The sequence below is a fragment of the Periplaneta americana genome, chromosome 6 (genome assembly GCF_040183065.1).
Source record: "Periplaneta americana isolate PAMFEO1 chromosome 6, P.americana_PAMFEO1_priV1, whole genome shotgun sequence".
Lineage (NCBI taxonomy): Eukaryota > Metazoa > Arthropoda > Insecta > Blattodea > Blattidae > Periplaneta > Periplaneta americana.
In genome coordinates, this window is record NC_091122.1 from 8,431,626 (window position 1) to 8,452,698 (window position 21,073).

Below are 21,073 nucleotides of genomic sequence, written 5' to 3' on the forward strand. Positions count from 1 at the left end.
CTCCAGCATTATATCATTGTTAGTGAAAATCGTGCATAATATGCCACGTTATTGTACCACAGACAGCCGTAAAATATTACCATGGCAACTAAAACGTGATGACGTCTATTATCACGGCATAACTTGTGCCATAAAGTTAACATTATGACACGATTTACCGTGCTAAAACATTTAATACAACATTATTATCATAGCAACCCCTTTCTTCATGATATTAAGCTACTAATCATTACACATTAATTTGATGTTATTTATTAATACTGTTTTATAATGCTGTAACAAACACATTAAATTACACTCGTCAAAACTATGAAACTCCCTTCCCTCGTTCCCTAAACATTGACTCATGCCATAAAGTATAAAAACTTGTTTCGTAATAATATGTCATCTATACTAATAATAAATCTGTAACCGAAATTTTTCTGGTAATTTTCGCTTTCCAAAAATAATTGGTGTTAACATGTATAATTAATCATCCTGAGACCGAAAATCGCTTTTTTGGCATTTTTGTTTGTATGTCTGTCTGTATGCTTTTACCTTTTCACACAATAATGGCTGAACGGATTTCGATGAAAATTGGAATATAAATTAAATTCGTTGTAACTTAGATTTTAGGCTATATGGCATTCAAACTGCTTTATTTAAAAGGGGGGGGGTTATAAGGGGGCTTGAATTAACTAAATCGAAATATCTCCCTTATTATTAATTTTTGTGAAAAATATTACATAACAAAAGTTTCTTTAAAAATGATTTCCGATAAGTTCTATTCCACGCAAAATTTTGATAGGACTGATATTTAAGGATATACAAGAGTTTTAAAATAACAATACAATACATTTTCACCGCCGCACAGTGGTCTAAAATCCATATTTAGGAGGACAAATGCAGAAAAATGACATGTAAAAAAATGAAATTAAACCCTTAAATTATTTTTCCTATATAACTGAGTAACACTGAACTGATCATCTTAATCAGCGGAGGTGGCTGCATAGCGAGATAAGAAGCCGGTAACATGCCACATTTCGCCACCCAGCATTCTTACTCAGCAAGCGCCGCGAGTCTGCCGTTTTCTTTGTGCTGTAAATCTGTTGTAAGTGGTCGATTCCATTCATATTTGGTACCAACATGCCAAGTAGTTCTTTAGGTATGTAACACTGTTTGTTTTTGTTACATTTAATGTTATTATAGTATGTAAAATTAGCATGAATGGGCACGGGACAAAATATAAATATAACCATTGAGTGCAGACTTTGCTAAGGTAGAGAAAAAAAAACCCCCTTTGGTTCGTCCAAAAATGATTTTTTTTCACTTCCTCCACTATTTACCTCTATTTTAAATCTAGTCTTAAGGTGCGCAGATTTTCGGAAGTAATCATTCATGAGCACTATTATTTCGAGGTGCAGTAGTGCAATTTTTCTCGGTTGCAATTATTTCAATATCTGTGAACAGAATCTGCTTCCGCAGTATAATTCAGGGAATTAAAGATGACAGCTTGTTAATTATGTACCAAATCAGCTTCCCGAGTGTCCAAAAGATGCAATAGTACCTAAAATGTTACATTTTCCCACCCATAAGATTTTGTCTAAATGCATCCCCCTGTAAGGGGCACTTCTGCTTATACCAACGTAACCAGAGTTTGTACACAAAACAAATGTACTAATTGTAACTACTGTATACAATTTCATAAAAATCTGTTAGATAGGACAAAAGTTACTAATTTTGTCTAATTGTGCCCCCTATAAGGGGTAGTTCTCCTTATACCAACGTAATCAGAGCTTGTATACAAAACATATATGTTCCTTGTAACTGTTTTGTAAAATTTCATACAAATCTATCAAATAGGAGAAAAGTTACTAATTTTGTTTAATTGCGCCCCCCTATAAGGGGTAGTTCCCTTTATACCAACGTAACGAGAGCTTGTATACAAAACATACATGCTACCTGTAACTACTTTGTAAAATTTCATAAAAATCTGTTAAATAGGAGAAAAGTTACTAATTTTGTCTAATTGCGCCCCCTCTATAAGGGGTGGTTCCCCTTACACCAACGTAACGAGAGGTTGTATACAAAACATATATGCTACCTGTAACTGCTGTGTAAAATTTCATAAAAATCTGTTAAGTAGGAGAAAAGTTACTAATTTTGCCTAATTGCGCCCCCTATAAGGGGTAGTTCCCCTTATACCAACGTAATCAAAGCTTGTATTCAAAACATATATGCTACTTGTAACTGTTTTGTAAAATTTCATAAAAATCTGTCAGATAGGAGAAAAGGTTCTAATTTTGTCTAAATGCGCCTCCCTATAAGGGGTAGTTCCCCTTATACCAACGTACCGAGAGCTTGCATACAAAACATATATGCTACCTGTAACTCCTGTGTAAAATTTCATAAACATCTGTTAAGTAGCTGAAAAGTTATTAATATGTCCCGCTAAATTTGCATTCTAGACCACTGTGTGCTGCCTAAGATTATAGCGTCGTTGTTCCGTAGCTCCTATGTGCAAAATATAACTTTTTTCAGTAGGAAGAAAAAACACATTTATTCTTCCCATGGCAGTGGTACATAGGAGATCGTGATTTGCATTCTAGACCACTGTGTGCTGCCTAAGATTATAGCGTCGTTGTTCCGTAGCTCCTATGTGCAAAATATAACTTTTTTCAGTAGGAAGAAAAAACACATTTATTCTTCCCATGGCAGTGGTACATAGGAGATCGTGAATTAATACATTTTCGAAAGAAATAAATATAATTACATATAGGATATTGTATTATTTGCTGTATCACTATTTAAGTTATTTAACAGAGCAAAAATCTGAAAATCGATATGTCACAATATAGGAGTTATTGCAGGAACGACGACGATGACTATAATGAAATAAAAACAAATGACTCCATCTATTTAACGCGGCCTTGACGTTTATCATTATTGATATACAGAGAATATTTGTGTGTTTGTATGAAGTAATCTCAGAAGCTAATTAACCGACTTGGATAATTCCTTCACTATTTGAAATTCGTAGTTTCCCTAGATGGATGCACTGCTACATATGAGGACTGAGGTAAGAAGAAAATAGATCTTTATGCACAGAAAACTAGATATTCTGTCGAAATATTGTATAACTTAATTTATTTGATCCACATAAAATACTCTAATTTTATACACTTAAGTTCCTTTTTGTTCACAGAACATAATAGTTAAGAGTTTTGTCGTAAAGAAGAGTATTTTTATTGGACCAAAAATACAGCCCATAATAAATAAGCATTTTACCATAGAGCTCACTGGAGCTGAGTTATTTTAAAAGGTGTCACGAAATGGCGTTCCTGCGCTCATAATTTACCCATATTCGTTTCCTGTGTTTCTTAAAATAATATTTATGTAGGGTACCTCATTTTTTTATTTGCATAAACAATGATATACAATGATATAAATGATACTCGGGAAGAAATTAAACGCAGAATAAATATGGGAAATGCCTGTTATTATTCGGTTGAAAAACTTTTATCATCCAGTCTGCTGTCAAAAAATCTGAAAGTTAGAATTTATAAAACAGTTATATTACCGGTTGTTCTGTATGGTTGTCAAACTTGGACTCTCACTCTGAGAGAGGAACATAGGTTAAGGGTGTTTGAGAATAAGATTCTTAGGAAAATATTTGGGGCTAAGAGGGATGAAGTTACAGGAGAATGGAAAAAGTTACACAACGCAGAACTGCACGCATTCTATTCTTCACCTGACATAATTAGGAACATTAAATCCAGACGTTTGAGATGGGCAGGACATGTGGCACGTATGGGCGAATCCAGAAATGGATATAGAGTGTTACTTGGGAGGCCGGAGGGAAAAAGACCTTTAGGGAGGCCGATGGGAAGATAATATTAAAATGGATTTCAGGGAGGTGAGATATGATGATAGAGACTGGATTAATCTTGCTCAGGATAGGGACCAATGGCGGGCTTATGTGAGGGCGGCAATGAACCTCCGGGTTCCTTAAAAGCCAGTAAGTAAGTATGATATACAACCAAGCGAGTTGGCTCAGACGGCAGCGTTTGAGACACGTATTCGGGAGGTCCCGGGTTCAAACACCGTGGCCGACCTATCTGAATGGGGTTTTTCATGATTTCCCTTAGTCATAAAGGCAAATGCCAGATTGGAAAGATACATGCCATGATTCACCACCACCACAATTACCAATACCAAAAACATTAATCAAAGTTTACAATCAGTTACATGAACACAAACCATCTACAACACACAATAGAAACAGGAACTCAACAAGAGTAAACACGGCCTACTGATATAACGACACATTCTAAACACGCGACATGACCATAGATGTTAAGGCGTGAATAAAATAAACTAAACAAAATAAACTTAACAAACAGCGGTTCTAGCAAGGGAAGTTAACTCCTCCAGATTCACAAAAAATGATTTCGCGAATGTACGACGATTGTCCCAAGCAAATGGTACCAGTAACTTTCGTCCCAACGTTTTTGTTCCAGCTTTACACAGTCCCTTCTTTTTTGTATCCCAATTTAGTCCCATACACCTGCACGTCCCAAGATCAAGCAATGGTAATTTGTATCTTTTATGAAATTCTGATGATGAAAAAAAAAATAAATAAATTACAAATTATTTAAAAGCTCATTCATTCATAGTGCTCTGCCCAAGGGCAGGTCTTTCACTGCAAACCCAGATTGCTCCAATCTTTCCTATTTTCTGCCTTCCTCTTTGTCTCCGCATATGATCCACAGATCTTAATGTCGTCTATCATCTGATTTCTTCTGCCCCGAACTCTTCTCCCGTTCATTATTCCTTCCCGTGCATCTTTCAGTAGCCTAGGCACTTTCATCTCAGCTAGTGACCCAACCAATTCCTTTTCCTCTTCCTGATCAGGATTTCAAAGTGTGCTAGTTTATTAACCTAATTCAGGTACATATATCGGAATAAATGTCCTGAAACAGGATGTCCCAAAGCGCGTAAGTACTGTGTAATTTCACCATCGTCCTTTTACTCATTATAACGATTTACAATTCTTTACACCTGACGATCTACGGCCACATGAATTTTTCCTTCTCTTGGTTGGATAATTTTGTAATTTACGCTTTCAATTTAAAACCTATTCATCTGTAATGCTATAGCGACAACAAGCACTGTCTTTTTAACAACAGTTTCTTTAAAATTGATTTCCGATAAGTTTTATCCCAGACAAAATGTTGATAGGACTGATATTTAAGGATATACAAGAGTTTTAAAATAACAATACAACACATTTCCACAGCTGCCTCAGATTATAGTGTCGTTGTTCTGTAACTTCTATGTGCAAAATATTACATTTTTTAGTAGGAAGAAAAACAAATTTATTCATTCTATGGCAGTAGTGCATAGGAGATCGTGAATTCTTACATTTTCGAAAGAAATAAATATAATTAAGTTATATATAGTAGATTGTATTATTTCCTGCATCACTATTTCATTTATTTAATAGAGCAAAAATATGAAAATCGATATGTGACATATGAGTTATTGCAGGAACGACGATGATGGCTACAATGAAATCAAAACAAATGACTCCGTCTATTTAAGGTGGCCTTGACGTTTATCAATATTAATATAGAGAGAATATTTTGTGTTTCTATGAAGTAATCTCAGAAGCTAATTAACCTTCATTATTTGAAATTTGTAGTTTTGTTGTATGACCATAACATGCAGGCTTGTCATTTTCTTAACTAACGAATGGAACGAACAGAAATGTGGGACAAAAGTGTCTCGCTTTGGTCCTAGTCGCTTGGTCGAAAACTGTTCGTGACAAAATAATTGCTGGGATGTCAGTGACCTGGGACGAACCAGCGAGCACAGAAGACATAGAGAAGACACTAACATCTTAATACCATTGGACGGAGTTGTTGGAAAGTGCCTTTGGTCGGAAAACGATCCTCAATTACGCGTGTTAACTCCACCATTAATTTTTTTAGTAGGTTATTTTATGACACTTTACAACATCTTAGGTTATTTAGCGTCTGAATAAGATGAAGGTGATAATTCCAGTGAATTGAATCCGGGATCCAGCACCGAAAGTTACCCAGCATTTGCTCATATTGCGTTGAGGGAAACCCCCGGAAAAAACCTCAAACCAAGTAACTTGCCCCGACCGGGAATCGAACCCGGGCCACCTGGTTTCCCGACCGGACACTCTAACCGTTACTCCACAGGTGTGGACAATAATGGAATAAGACAGACTGTTACAGTAAACGGGGAGCGCTACTACAGCATGTTACAGAACTTCGTCATCCCTAGACTGAGGAATCACGATATGGAAATCATGTCGTGTCCCAGGCTGCAGTCTCAGGATCGACGGACTTCCTTCGAAGACGTAGGTTGTACGTAATTCTCGATGTACCGGCGACGACCCCAGATGTTGGAAGTTGAGTTGAGTTGAGTTGAGTTGAGTTGAGTTGAGTTGAGTTGAGTTGAGTTGTAGAAATAAATAGAAGGATTACTGTGCTAGCTCACGTTTATTAACGGTTCTAATGATATCAGGCCGAAATGATAGCTGAAGCTTAGTCACAGAATTTAAGCCTTAAATGAAAACAGATACAAAGTTACAAATGTTAAAGATACAAAGTTACAGAATGTTAGCGTCGACTAGCGCAGAATACGCAAGGGAGCGCGGAAACAAGAAGTCACAAATGAGCTAGGGGTCAGGGCGAGTCAAAACTTATATAGGGAACAACAGCCATTGAGGGAGGAACACCTGTTTCGCTAGCGTCCCTCACGCGTTGAGTTATGTGACATGGGACATGTTCCCTTCAAAACATAAGAATTGTGACAACAATTAGGGCATACAAATCCCGATAAGTTATGACTAGCCCAGCCCCACCTGTGAGCTGTGAGGCAGCTTGAATTACCATTAAGTTACATTCAAAGCCTTTTCAAGGTTTCTGTACAAAAGCTGAAATACTTTTCAAAACATGTGAATGCTCCTTAGAATTGTTTCTCGTAGTCTGTCAGTTTTCCATTCGTCTTCATAAATGTCTGTCACACTAAAACGATATTTCACTTGAAATGTTCCAAACACACAATAACGTCAAATATATTACCCTACAATGTACAACCAGTGACTTTTAATCCAAAGAAAGGGGAAACAACTATTCTAAACTTTAGAAACTGAGGTCACTTTCTCAGGCATTCACTACAATCATAATCTTCATGCAAATGGCGCTCCACCCCACATCTTCATCCCTGAGATCGTGTCATCAGTAGGAAATCCGTTTAGAATTCTGGACGGAATCCGGTCACGCGAACAGAGGCGACACGGCCAAGGGAGCGATGGCCCATTTAAAACAGTGCAAAGAATAAAAATCCGAACGAATCAGCGGGCGCCTACCTTAAACAATTCAAGAAAGAACAGAGCTGAAAGTGGACGAATCTCTCTTGTAGCTGTTGCAATACACAACACAGATGTATTAGATGTACTGAATGCACAAGACTGGGTAGCATTCTAAGTGAAATAATAACAAAAGAACTGAACACAAACACATCAGGGCAAAGCTATGACACTTTGTGATCATACAAGAGGAACATCTGTATTATTTACGCAGAAACTTCATAATTCTTTTTTCTTTTTACTAATGGCGGGTACTGGACTTAGATACATCATTAACCCATATGAAGCCAATTATGTAGACCAATTTACCGGCAGTCGTTGCCCACAACGGGGCTGGTTTACGGTACACACGCGATTAGACGCAAATCTACAACATGGGACTCTCAGCTTCAGGCCTACTTTCTACTAGGAGGATAGCACGCTAAGGATTTTATGGCCATTACAGTAGCCGGGTTTGGTTTCGACGCCGGAACAGCGGATGCGATACCACAACGGAGGGCAACAAGCTCAATTTCTTTGTTCTTTTTATAGCGTTATGTAACTCGCTCTATCAACTGCAAGGCTATCAAGCGTCCACGCAATTAGTGACAGCGATATAAGGCTAAATAGCAGGATAATCTCTTCGTATGCCGGGAAAAACAGCCAGGTATCAGTCCATGAAGGCCCCTCTGCTTTCAGTTGATTACGTTACCAGGGTTTTCAAATTGCTACGTCAGCAAACTACGCCAAATAAAACCTAATATTTATTGTCTTCTTGTAGAGTGATGGACACCTTCCTGTCCCTTTCTTCTTATGTTGCGCCTCCTCCTACATTACTTACTTACTTACTTACTGGCTTTTAAGGAACCCGTAGGTTCATTGCCGCCCTCACATAAGCCCGCCATTGGTCCCTATCCTGAGCAAGATTAATCCAGTCTCTACCATCATATCCTACCTCCTTCAAATCCATTTTAATATTTTCTTCCCATCTACGTCTCGGCCTCCCCAAAGGTCTTTTTCCCTCCGGCCTCCCAACTAACACTCTATATGCATTTCTGGATTCGCCCATACGTGCTACATGTCCTGCCCATCTCAAACGTCTGGATTTTATGTTCCTAATTATGTCAGGTGAAGTATACATTGCGTGCAGCTCTCCGTTGTGTAACTTTCTCCATTCTCCTGTAACGTCATCCCTCTCAGCCCCAAATATTTTCCTAAGAACCTTATTCTCAAACACCCTTAATCTCTGTTCCTCTCTCAAAGTGAGAGTCCAAGTTTCACAACCATACAAAACAACAGGTAATATAACTGTTTTATAAATTCTAACTTTCAGACTTTTTGACAGAAGACTAGATGACAAAAGCTTCTCAACCGAATAATAACAGGCATTTCCCATATTTATTCTGCGTTTAATTTCCTCCCGAGTGTCATTTAGATTTGTTACTGTTGCTCCAAGATATTTGAATTTTTCCACCTCTTCGAAGGATAAATCTCCAATTTTTATGTTTCCATTTCGTACACTATTCTGGTCACGAGACATAATCATATACTTAGTCTTTTCGGGATTTACTTCCAACCCTATCGCTCTACTTGCTTCAACAAGAATTTCCGCGTTTTCCCTAATTGTTTGTGGATTTTCTCCTAACATATTCACGTCATCCGCATAGACAAGAAGCTGATGTAACCCGTTCAATTTCAAACCCTCTGTGTTATCCTGAACTTTCCTAATGGCATATTCTAGAGCCTCCTACATTACACACTTATAAATCAAAGGCGATGTGGGGAGGGTATTATATTTTCCCCAATACTGTATAGACGCACACTGCAGGCTCCCTGGTAATGTGGTCTGAACGGCACAGGACACCAACTACGACTACACAGGACAATGTATGACAAAGGATCCGTGGTTGCGACATTAATATTTCTTCCACTTTTTTTCCATTTTGTTTTTCTTAAGGGTATGCGGTACTCGTGAAACATTTCAGTTCTTATCATTTTTCAATTTCGCCACCAAAAAATAATTTGCCCATGATAAATAACTGTGCGAAGCTTTATTCCATTATTCCAATTGTAGGGACTTAAATATCAATTCTATTAACTCTCGACACTTACCTGGGGTCGTTTTCGATCCCACACGACATTTTATCACAGTCTAGTATATACAGTCACGAACCTCAATACTTACTAAATATGCAAACAAAGACAGTTGAAATATGCATCCATAGATAGTTGCTAACCACCAGGATCGCTACTATCGCCTCATCACAGACCCTTTCCCCAGCAGACGATAAAATGTATTGTACTTTCGATATCGTATTCTTTTGAAAAAATTAACACCTTCCTTCCACTATTGAAATATGATATACATAAAGTTTACATATTATTTTTATAAAGCATATATTATATTTTATAAACTGACCTTCCTGGATCTTTCGGAAGAAGGATAACTCTGACCTCATTTTCTTACAGTATTTATAGTACCACAAACGTCTCCTTGTCCCATATTATTATTCAAATTATTGCATTTTAGCCATTTACAGTTATTACAACCGATAACGAACATTTCACAGTTTACACAACTTTTCACAACAAAGCGAAATACGGCACATGTTTGTTCGGGTTTTCTATTTCAGTGTATGTAGCTCAGTGAACTATTATACAGTATTATAACTTTATTGCGTATCATTGCTAAGTTTTAGTTAGTGTAATGTGTCCATAAGTTCCCTTTACTTCTTGTTGCATAATATGCTGCAGAAATAATTACAAAACTGTGTTATTTTAACGTGAAGAAAATTTTACGTCATAACATAATCCGCTCGCATCAACATTTTAAGTTTAGAATGGAAGCTGTTTTGAGGTTCAATAAAAACGAATTTATATTGTGATTTTAATTTAGCACATCTACCTTCCTTAATTGTAGACAGAAAATTTTCCCATACCACTCCTATGAAATTAGTGTACGTACGATTGTGTTACTTCGTCTCTTAGGAAGTAGATAAATAAAATAATTCAGTACTCAATTGCAGTATTAAAATACAGACAAATAGAATGTGACAGGTGTCATACATGACATTATGTTTAATTTTACTGTATAATTGCGAATATAGGAATATAAATTAAATATAGAAAACATAACCTATAATTTCCATATGATGTAACATACATGTGTAGTGGCAGGGCATTGGAGACCACTAAAATTAGACAGAAAGGGGCAAATTGTACAGTAAACATAACCTATAATTTCAACATATCTAAATATTCGTACGGTGCAACTGAAAATTATTGAATTGTGCATAAATTAATGTACAAGAATTTCGCAATATTTAATCGAAATAAAGGCAGGTATTACACATATAAACAACGTAATTTTCACACCAAAAATAATATTACACCTTCACTCGCAAGGAATTATGTCTGAAGTGTCTCCTAATCATTGTTTTAAATTTTATTAATTGCAATTACACTACATTTTAGAGAAATATATGTTACTCTTGATGCATTCCAATTAATTTATATGGTTGAAACGCCGCCCTTCGTGATCGGGTTAAGCGAGTCACATAGTCTGCCTTACGGCCTGTATTACATCACGATGGCAATGACACAGTCCATTGTTCCTAGTACTCACAGCGCTCCAAGCGGCTAGCAACTATCGCGAGAAATGCAAAAAATCATCCCAAGCTTCGTGACTGTATATAGTAGACTGTGATTTTATCATTAATATCTACATCCAGATGCTGCGAAACGCTCCAGTAACCTACATGTGCTATGCTTTGTTGTTTTCGTTTTATTATAACTCATTATATCTTCAGTTTCATTTTTTCTTATTTATTGTTTGGGGTCGTGGGCGGTCCTAACTATAGAACACGTCTTTATTTTCTAGTTAGATTTATTTTGAATTTAGACTTTTACTTAATGTTTGACATTTACTCATAAAAATAAACCCATTCTTGAATTACTCCAACTGAAATATACACAATGCTGTTGTTATAAAGTAATTATTGGAATACAAATATTCAGTTACAAGTTACAAGCAGAGGTTGATGACAAAGCAACAGACGATCTCATTCATCATGGATGATTTTGTAAGCCTCGAAGAGAGATATAGTCTACAACAGGTGCTACAGGATATTACCAACTGTTGTCACGATAAAAGTAGGCCACAGGCTACAAGTAAAAGGTTTTAGGTTCAAGAGTAATTGTATTTGTAAAATAAGGTTCTTGTACTTTCTACTGCATCAGGTGGCGACATTTAATTAATTAATTACAAACACAGATATAGAATAAATTGAGCCTTTCAGAGCAAAGTGGTGTAAGTCAAAATTGGGTAATGAGGTTCAAAGTAAAAATTCTATAAAATGCAGCGCAAAGAAGAAATTAATATGTCCTTCTTGCTATCCACCGACTACTAATAGTTTAAATAAATTGCATATTAATTGCTACTTTGCGCTGTATTTTACAGAATGTTTACTTTAACCCTCATTACCCATTTTTGACTCACACCACTTTTGCTCTGAACGGCTCATTAGTCCGCCACTAAACTAATTACATTAATTAATTCTTTAAAACATAATGAGTAACTCCAGGTGCAATAAAATTTTGAATTTGCTTACATGTATATAAAAAATGCATAAATCTATAAAATGTCGTCACGCCAGTGGAGTAACGGCTAGCGCGTCTGGCGAAACCAGGTGGCTCGGCTTCGAATCCGGGTCGAGGCAAGTTACGTGGTTGAGGGTTTTCCCTCAACCCATTATCAGCAAATAATGGGTAACTATCGGTGCTGGGCCCCGGACCCATTTCACAGCATCATCACCTTCACTTCACTCACACGCTAAATAACCTGAGATGTTGATACAGCGTTGTAAAATAACTCACTATAAAATGCCCTAATTATTTACAATGAGTATGCTTGTGGTCAAAAAAAGTCCCCAGATAGCTAAGTAGCATGACATTCTGGAGCTGCTAAGTTGCTAACCGTCAAATGCAGTTTCCCTCATAAGGTTTTCTTTTTACATTTTTAATGTACCTGAAATTACATTTCTCAAAAACTAAGTATGATCATGCAATGTCATTTTATTGCATAATTTAAACAATGTGTTCTATAGATACGTGTGCTATCTTTGTCCTTTAAATTACAAAGCAGCATAATTTTTATGCACGACTTCAAGGAAAATTAAAACATTCTTTGTTTTTCTTCCAAACCGCTAATGATAACAAAAAATTAATATGGTGAAGAATGGGTAGAACGGAGAAAAATTCTCTCCGGCACCGGGATTCGAAACCGGGTTTTCGATTCTACGTGCCGACGCTTTATCCTCTAAGCCACACCGAATTCAAATCCCGATGCCGGATTGAATCTTTTTCAGTTTCAGTTCCACCTCTCTGTTCCCCTTTGGTGGCCTACCCTCACAGAACATGTGACAGTGGCACAATGTCCAACACACTATGTACAGAGGTGCACTCTTTACGAGTGACTAAGTGGTCGGGATCCGACGGCACACGGCGCCGTTCAGTGTGCAATAATGCAAATCGAATAATAATAATAATAATAATAATAATAATAATAATAATAATAATCCGTGGCGCTACAGCCCGTGAAGGGCCTAGACCGACCAGCCGGCTGCTAGCCTCACGCCCACAGCAGAGGTGGACGATCATCGAACCAGAATGGAGGCATCGTGTGGTTAGCACGATGATCACCCAAGCCGTTATAGCTGGTATTCGCAACCGGATTTCGCTACCTATCGTAGCTCCCCAAGTGCATCACGATGCTGGGTGGGCACCGGTCCCATACATTGGCTGGGTCGGCACCGGTCCCATACATTGGCCGAAATTTCATGAGGAAATTTCTTCCCCCATGAGGACTCGAACCAGCGCGCATTCCGTAACGGGGGTCCTAGGCGTGATGCCTTAGACCGCGACGCCACGGCGCGGGACAATGCAAATCTAGCTGGACAAAATTAATCAATTCTCTGCATTCCAACGGATTGTTATGAAACTTTCTACATGCCTCACAGGTGGCACACATGTTTTCTGTACAAACTCTGATTACATTTGCACAAGAAAATTGCCTATTTATAGCGGGTGCATTTAAACAAAATTAATAACTTCTCTCCTATATAATATACTTTTATGAAACTTTGTACAACAATTAGACCTACAGATAGCATACAGGTGTAATCAGAATTAGGAGGCCTACATGAAATATATGAAGAGTCCGCTGCAAGAATGATGGATGTCACTTTCTTGTCGAAAATGAATCAAGACTGTCAATGCATAGCTTAAGACATATAGAATGTACATACAGAGTTATATGGCATTAACACTGATAGTCATCGTCCAGTAATGATCGGAAAATCACAGTTAAGCTTTGAGCGCTAAGCATTTCAAACTTTCAATTGCTTCTCCTGCAAAATGTATTCCAAATGACATCCATCATTCTTGCAGTGGACTCTTCATATGCTACCTGTAATTCCTGTACAAAGTTTCATGAAAATCTATTATGTAGGAGAGAAGCTGAATTTGCGTAAATGCACTCCCTGTAAAAGGGGTACTTCTTCTTATGGAACCGTAAATATAGTTTGCACACAAAAAAATATATATTCTATCTGTAACATCCGTACACTGTTTCATAAAAATCTGTTAGATGGGTTAGATAGATTGCGTTCTGATTCTCTGTGCGTTTGTTAAGGTTAGATAAAATGTGTTCAAAGTATTTTTTTCCTGATGTTCGATGTTATGTGAATAATTTTGTAGGCTTAAAACACTCACAAGTGATTAAAAACTTCCTGATTACGTTATTATTTTCTGATGTTAAGCCAAATATGGAATAGTTACCCTATACCCCACCACTGAAAAAAATTCATTACTGACAAATGCACGAGAATGCGCAAACTTTAAAACAAGTATTCAACACTCTAAATGATGCTGTATTAAATGGTAAAAGAATTGTTGTAACCGGACGTGACCGGCTATATTAAAAGTTACATCATATTTGGAGAACTTTAAAATAATATTTTTTTATTGCAATTATTTTTAAACCCTTCTATAAGAAGAATAATATTTTACAAACTTGTAAATGAAGTTACATTAGTAAGGAGTACCTATCTGAACAGATTCCATGTCTCACAACACAATAAAAATTCGTCGCTCTACTTCTTAATAGTTCTATCTCCACAAAACCTAAACCTAAACCTAAATTGACTGCCTCCGTGGTCTGTTGGCCAGCATGCTGGCTTCCAGAGCAGGAGGTCCCGGGTTCGATTCCCGGGCTCGGCGCTCGGTGTCTAGAGTCTGGAAATTTGTATGAATGTGAGTGTGATTGTGAGTGTGCCGGGTTAATATTAATTAACCAACATTGGAGATACAACCTTTGGCAAAATAACTTGAACAGTTATTTTATCATTAGAAGGCGTATCTCCAAAGAAACACGCATATGTAATTTTTAATAGTCTTCCAACACAGTTTTCTAAAACTGAACATCAACTGTGGGCACGTATGGACACATTGACTCAGGGGCGGATGCAAGGGGGGGGGGATGAAGGGAATATATCCCCACCCGAAATTTTCAGAAAAATACGAAACAAGAAACAAAAATAATATTAATTTTAATTCGTGAATGTACATAGGAATTAGAGAATTTTCCACGTAAATTCTCTTTGCTAAAGTGTTAAATTCCAAGACCTGCAGGAAGACAAACACAGCGTTCTTACTTCAAGACAGAGAGTCATGAAGAGTATTTTAGGCTTTTAATTTTCCTTCTCTTCTTAGACTATTTCATTAGTCAGCTCAAGGACAGGTTTTTAAATCATAAGGGAATCCTGAAGTCCATACAAACTTTTGTGCCTAAAACATAGTGCGAGCATCTGATGAAGATTTAGAAACTGCTGTTGAGGCTGTAGTAAATCAGTGGCCCAATGATGTTGATGCATCACCAGAGTCTTTCTTCAATGAATTGAAGATGTGGAGAAGAAATATCCTTGATCAGAAAAATCTTCACCTAATACCTACTGATTTTATATCATCTCTGAATAGGTGCAATGAAATTATTTTTCCCTGCACCCGCAAGGCGCTGAAACTTTTCTGCACGTTGCCTGTAACTACAGCAACACCAGAACGGTCGTTCTCAACATTGCGGTATTTGAAGACTTACTTGGGGAGCACGATGGGAGTACACAGATTAAATGGACTGGCCTTGATGTATATACATAAAAATGTAGAAGTAAAAGCTCATGAAGTACTGGATGAAATGTCTAAGAAGCCTCGTCGCCTTCTTCTGTAAATGTCATTCTGTCATTGTTTTTGTATTGCAGTCATTGTAAATGTTAAAATTAAAAAATTATGGTTTATTTAACAACGCTCGCAATTGCCGAGGTTATATCAGCGTCGCCGGTGTGCCGGAATTTTTTCCCTCAGGATTCTTTTACATGCCAGTAAATCGACTGATATGAGGCCTGTCGCATTTGAACACGCTTAAATGCCATCGAGCTGGCTTGGGGTAGAACCCGGAACTTCGAGCACAGAAGGCTATACCGACTACGCTACCCAGGCCAACTTGTAAATGTTTGTGACTCGGAAACAAATTGTGAGTATATAAACTTATTTCTCATTATTCTATTTTTACTATCTCCTCAAATCCCTCCCCGAAAAAAAATCCTGCGTCCGCTGACTCCAGGTAGTTTACTTCTGCAGAAGGAATGGTCACATGATAGTTGTAAGACGTGATGAGCATTGTTAAAGAAATACTACTATGTTACCTTGCTTTCCTTCCTTTGAAAAGCTTCACAGCAACAAACTCACTATTATAACTTAACACATACTTTATCTGGAAGATAATTCATTCTTGTAAAGAAAATATTTACTTCAGAGAGAAGTACTGCAGAGATATTAATGCCTTTGGATATCACTAGAACAGCATCAATCTTCTATACAAGACTACAGCCTGGTTCTACGCTCTTTATGTGTTTGTTAGTGCTTAGAAAATGCCAAATAGCTACTGACATAATAATACTGTTTTTGTTTTGCAGAACGCATGAACCATACCACAGCCTAATTTCTCAAAATTAACTATGAATTAATTAACTGTCTTTCCTCTGGCAGAATTTTTTCATACAATATTTGAACTTGCATGTAGCATGGCAGGTTTTTTTCCCTTCTATATGGACCTTCCTCTTCTTAAATCTCCTTTTCCATCCACATACTTAGTTCCTTGCTTTCGTCTCCCATTCTTTATGTTTCCGCACATTGACTTGGATCCCGTAACCTTTTCCGAGAACGGAATATTTCTTATCATTAGCTATTTATGCGCTAAATTATAAAAAAAAAAACAGAGTACGATTTTGCACAAAAGTTTCAAGACAATTATTTACTTCTTCCCTTCGAAACATATTGGGATCTTCCTCTTCCCTAGTCGGTGTTGTGGTAAACAGAACTGCGTATCCTTGTTCATTCTGGACTTCATCAGATTCTAACTTAGTTCACATGAGTAAATATGCATTCAGGCAGCTTTAAAAAATGCCAAAGTTTGGTATTATTTAATGTGTTTTTAATACTTGTCAACTATTAATAATATCACTATCTCTCGTCACTGTGCGCTCCCTTGAATTTTCCTCTTCGCTGCCACCATGTTTCGTTATGTAATCATGTGACTGTATACAGCAATGTGATTCGCTTCTGGAGACACAACCACTAAGAACAAAAATAAGTGTTGCTTTCGGACTTAGGACTAAAAACAACTGCGAATTGCAATATTCTTAGGTTATTTCTATTGTAATTTTATGATCAATTTATATTCTTTAGGTCCATGAGATTCGCATGTATACCATAACTCGATTTTGTTAAAAAGTGGAGTTAGAACCATAAAGTACTCAAGAGACGAAATGGCTCTTTTTCACCCACATAGTAAGTCTACGGCTGAACAGGAGCGAGAAGTGTTAGGAAGAATTCATTGTTCAAACCCTTCTGAATATAGCTTGCCGCTGATAAAACAGTAAAAGCTATTTCTCACAACATTCTTCAAATGTTAAAGAACAGGAATTCATATTCACCTATGTCTAACTAAACAAGTCGAAATTTGATTTTTGTCCACCTAGACTGGGAAAATTGCACACTGTGCGCCGCCTTGAACCACAAAGTGATTACTCACGCTTATCTCGAAGGACATATCATATTTCCGTGCAGTAATTCTGCAATACCATATGGTGAGGAATGGGTAGGACGGAGAAAAATTCTTTCCGGCACCGAGATTCCAACCCAGGTTTTCAGGTCTACGTCCTGAATCCGGTGTGGCTTAATGGATAAAGCGTAAGCACGTAGAGCTGAAAACCCAGGTTCGAATGCCGGTTCCGGAGAGAATTTTTCTCCATTCTACCCGTTCTTCACCATATGGTAATGCAGAATTCCTGCACGGAGATATCATGCGTACTTTGCTACATCATAGTAAGCAACATAAAAAATAAATACGGAATTCCATTACTCAATTTTATTACACAGCTACATCTTCCGCTATCGAAACTAGAAAAAATCTTCATTCTTTAATTCATTCATGTGCAATCTGATTTATGAGTAAGATATGCATTTTTGCATTTAACTGTTAAAGCCCAAATTTACAAACCAAAATATTATATCTGAAAATTTCAACATCATCAATGAAAGAATAATTACTGGTGAAAACATCACTGAAATCAAGCTTAAAACTCTGAAGCTCGTACTCTTAAATATCCTGCAATTCCATTACCCTTAATTGTTTGCTCAATACTCCCGTCTTTAAATCGGCGTTAACTATTAATATGTTCACACAAATCTCAAAATGTCGATGCCTGTTCAATTTTACTATTATACGCAACCAACTTCCATTTTATGGGGAATCCAGAGATTACCTAGATTTAGCTTTTTGATTAAATACAGTTATGTCAAATTCCTTTGAGGTAATATTAAACACGTAAAATGATCGTTGCAAATTATTTTCAGTTTCAGTAAATAAAACAGCGCCATTTCCACCACGAAAAGAAAAACTCCTTTTCCCCATGGAGCACCATTCCACTTTTCGTGATCGCAAAATGACAACCAAAGACAGCCTACGTAGAAAAAATCGCCTCATTTTGCAGCACTGTCAAACAATGCTATTACGTCTTCTATTACGTCTGTGCGTTTTTTTAATCTGTATTGAAGATCGGGACATATCAGCAAACAATAGTAAAAAAAGAAACAAAATATTACGTAGTTAATGCTGCTATCACATGGGTGATAGTTTACATTGTTCCATAATTTAAAAAACGAAGGACGAATACATTGTGCTGGTTATCTGCTTTTGATTAAGCACGCTACAATTCCGTCTTTAGAAAACCTCAAGGTAACTGAACTGATACTACAATCGCGAAGAATGAGGAACATAACGTCCTCAAAATTAAACAATATGTCGCTCAAATGGACTGGATTTAGGAAAAAAATAAATGTTACTTTACTTGCCATTCCATCAGTTTCACAACTTTGTCTTTCAAATGTCCCCCTATTCTCACTTTTGCGTCAGACACACGCACCTTACGGGGAGACTCCATACAAATTCATGAAAATGTTCCAAAAAATTTGTATTGGCTATTTCAATTCTTTAGAATGTATATCTTCACAACGAAAATGGATTTTGTTCAATTCTAATTACAAACATGTTATTTTTTAATTTGTCTGTAAGGGAGCGTGGCATTTAAAGAGCAGTCAAAAGCATATTTTCATCAAAAACATTTTTTTTAGAAATTTCTTATTACAATTCCACTAACTTGGCTCCCTGAAGTCGCTGATGCGTGTAGCGGGCTGACAATTCTAACTCACATAAATATTCATTTTACTTTCAAATCCATTTTTCCATAAGCTTATTTTTCATGATTCAACACCAATTTTCTATGCCAAATATTAATCAATCGGGATGAAATTATTACTGCAAGTATTTATGAGACAGCTGCATGTTTCTATGCATTCATTTTGTGAGAAAAGGTACTACTTTCTTTTATTAATATTTTTAATGAATTATAGAACAAATAACATTTTCAAAAAAAAAACATTAAAGTGAAAAAAATTAAATATTTCATAAGACGAAAGCATAGAAATGCTTGTCTGTGCCTTGCGAATGTAACCGCAGAAAATGAAGCTTAAAAATTTACATGATCTACTAAAAACTTAGGTTTGAAAATATTTGTAAAAATAAATAGAAAAACAGATAAAAATCAAAAGCCAAGAATATTTGGAAGTTCAAAACTTGGATTTTGTTAGCCCTTTACACAGTAGTAAATATTGTCTCAAAATCTGACTGATAAATCATTATTCAGAAAAACGTTGTCATTGTTAGTGGAGTGTCCTCTTAAAGGAAAGATAATTGTATCTTAAAGACACCACATAGCCTAACTAAAATATATTTTTCTATTGACTTAATCTGTTGTTTAGCATAACTGATGAATTGTATGTGATGTAAATTGAATAGTATACTGTATAGGTCAACTGATGAATTTTTTAAGCTTATAAATTGAATTAATCTACTTCATATGAATTGTACTGTTTTGTATAGCTTAACGAAAATAAGTTTGTAAATTGAACTAATTTCATTGTATATGTTTGTGTAGTTTGGCTAGTTTATATGAATTGTATATGCTTTTAAAATGAATACTAGTTTGTATAGCTCAACTGATGAATTGTATATGCTGTAAATTGTACAGTAGTCTTTATAGCTGAAATGATGAATTGTTTATGATTATAAATTGAATTAATCTACTTGATATTAATTGTACAAATTTGTATAGCTTAATGAAAGTATGCTTGTTAATTGAATTAAACTGCTTACTTTGTATTTATGTTTGTATAGTTTTGGCCGATGAATTGTATATGCTTTAAATTGAATAATAATCTGTATAGCTCTATTGATGAATTGTTTGTGTTTGTAATTTGAAGTAGTTTGCATGATATGTATTATCAATTTATGTATATCATAACTGATTGAATTGTTTATGCCTTAAATTTAATTAACTTACTTGTTTTGTATTATACATATAGCTCAACTGATGAATGATCGTTTGCGTTTGTAAATTTAATAATCTGATTGGATATGTATTGTATACTTTTAGTAGAGCCATCGATGTAGCTCAGTCGGCAGACTCGCTGGGCTGCTCATCCAGAGCTGCGTTCAGGCTTGGGTTGGATCCCCCTTTGGTCTCAATGAATGGTTTCTTCCGAGATTTTCCCCAGCCGCGGGACTGAAGCCGGATGGTCTATGGCGAGTCCTCGGCATCACTTTATTTCCACCTTTGATTTGATTACCTGGTTGGGATTTTCAGAGGTTTCCCCCAACCCAAAGGCAGATGCCGGGTAATCTTTTGGCGAATCCTCGGACCTCACCTCATCATTGTACAAAATTACTACATTGTAAAACTGTAAAAATTGTAAAATATTGTAAAAATTTGTAAAAATGTAATTATAATATTGTAAAATTTTGACTTGTTCCACATCTTAAAGCTTCATTGCTCATATAAGATCTATGGAAGATAATAAATGAATGAATGAATGAATGAATGAATGAATGAATGAATGAATAACTTCTTCACAGTTCAGTTCCCTTCTTAGCCAGTCTTATAACGACGTTATATCAACTGTGAAATCATGTGGCATGAATTGAATTGCTGATGGTGAGATGGTACTCGCATTTAGCGTCATGAGGCTGAGGATTCACGT